Genomic DNA, 2,500 nt, shown 5'->3' with positions numbered 1-2,500 from the left:
AGAAAGGAGACGCATTAGAATATAATAACAGAATAACAGCAAAATATTCCTAAACAAATCTTGCTGGGCGTATGAAATCAAGATTAGGTGGTGAAATTTCAGAACAAGCTAGTTTTGTCCTCGAAGATGTACCAGAGAACAAATTCTTAATATAAAGACGATCATAGACAAACACAGAGAACAAATGAGAATCTATACTTTTGTTGTATCGATTACAAAAAAACTTTGACATAGTTATCTATGACATACTCTGGAAAAAAAGAAAATAACATGTCCAAAATGTTTTTTTCCCTACGCATTATCAACCTATTTAAACATCATATGGAATAACAGATTGGTTCAACGTAGGCCCAGGAGTTAGGCAAGGTTGTATTCTTTCACCGCATTTATTCAATATACTTGCAGAGATAATCATGAAAGAAGCACTATCAAAATAACAGAATTGTGTCACACCTGAGATGTACAGATGATGTTCTACTTGCCGGATCTATTCAAGAACTCCAAGATTTAGTCAATTCAGTAGTCAAGAAAAGTGAAAAAGTAGGATTATATTTAAATGTGAGTAAAACCAAATTAATGAAAGTAGAAAGCGACTGTCAGGCTCAGCATAATCTTACAATCAATGATGAAACTGTCCATGAATTCATTTCCCTAGGAACAACTATCACTAATGACTGTAACAATTCAAAAGAAATAAGTAGAAGAATTACCATCGCTGTTGACTCGTTAACGAACAAACAAATCTACCTCATTAAAAACGAAAACAAAATCTTCAATCAGGTTGTTTTTTTTCCATTGCTGCTTACGGGTCAGAGTGTTGGATAATGAAGACAAATTATAGAAAAAAAAATGGAAACCTTTAAATTGTGGTGCTATAGACGTTAACTTCGTGTTATCTGGAGCGACCGCAGGACAAATAGAGCATAAACACCATCGACAAACGTAAATTGAAGCACGTTGGTCACGGGGCAAGAATGTGATAGTTTGGGTAAAGATCTAATGATGGGCGTTTTTTATGGGAAAAGAAAGGTAGATCCAAGACTCGAGAATTGGATAATATTAAAGAATTAACAGGAACGAGCATATATATATATATATATATATATATATATATGTACATATATATATGTTCATATACAAGTTATATATATATATATATATATATATATATATATATATATATATATATATGTACATATATATATGTTCATATACAAGTTATATATATATATATATATATATATATATATATATTTATATATATATACACACACACACACACACAAGTGTTTGTGTGTGTGTGCGTGCATGTGTATATGTTTATATATTTATATATATGAGTTATATATATATATATATATATATATATATATATATATATATAGTGTGTGTGTGTGTATGCGCGCGTGCGTGTGTGTGTGTGTTTGCGTTTGTGTGTGTGTGTGTGTGTGTGTGTGTGTGTGTGTGTGTGTGTGTGTGTGTGTGTGTGTGTGTCTTTGTGCGTATACACACACACACGCACGCACACACACACACACACACTATATATATATGTATATATATATATATATATATATATATATATATATATATTTATGTGTGCGTGTATCCAACTTCGCCGAGTGTTTACACCTTGTCGCATTCCTACCAAGTTGCTAGCCAGGCCGTCGGATATTATTGTCTTCCAGAATCCATGCGTGTCCGCGGCCGAGCCAGCCACGCCTCTGTCACGGCCTTTGGTACAGAATGCCGGCCCGTTTTACACAATCGTTCATTTACAAAAACAAACACAAAAACTGAGGACGGTCTTCCCTCAATACACGTTCGTTCACCCGAGACAAGTTCAGTTTCTTTGGTTTGGTTTCCGTTAATACATGTGCTAATCCGACCTCACCGCGCCTACTGTGGCCACTTCTGTTACACCTGCCGTTGGCCTTCTAACACCAGCAGCTCCGGGTGTTTCGCATGCCCTGTCGTTTCCTTTGCCTCCTGTTGGGAATTGGAGGTTATACCACTTTAGTTACGTAATTTTTTTCTGATTTCCTAGCTTTATTATCGAGTCTCGAGTGTTTTATAGGATTTAGCACGGGATTAACAAAGCATACAAATCTGCTGTGACAATGACCATGCTGATATCATGGTCACGCTGCGTTCATCCTTCCACGAACAGGCCGACTCGACTCCCCCGACCCGACACCCGACTCGACTCCCGACCCGACCCGACACCCGACTCGACTCACGACTAGTCCTGCCAGGCTTCACTGCCGGGCTCCCTGACATTCTTCAAAACGTCTGGTCTATATGTTTTCCCTACCCTATTATGTTGAACCTTTCCTCTCTTTGCATAATCTTGTATAGCAGACTGACAGACAGACACCACATACCTACCGTCAGCGACTAACCTCTGTGCCTCTGCTTTATCTCTTCCCTCCAACATGAAATCGTCAAGCTAGAAGGAATCGTCGATCCTTCTCTGAGGCTTATAATTATGTAGTGCACC

The sequence above is a fragment of the Penaeus chinensis genome, chromosome 37 (genome assembly GCF_019202785.1).
Source record: "Penaeus chinensis breed Huanghai No. 1 chromosome 37, ASM1920278v2, whole genome shotgun sequence".
NCBI classification, from domain to species: domain Eukaryota; kingdom Metazoa; phylum Arthropoda; class Malacostraca; order Decapoda; family Penaeidae; genus Penaeus; species Penaeus chinensis.
The sequence above is the reverse complement of the archived record's forward strand: the minus strand, read 5'-3'. Positions refer to the sequence as shown.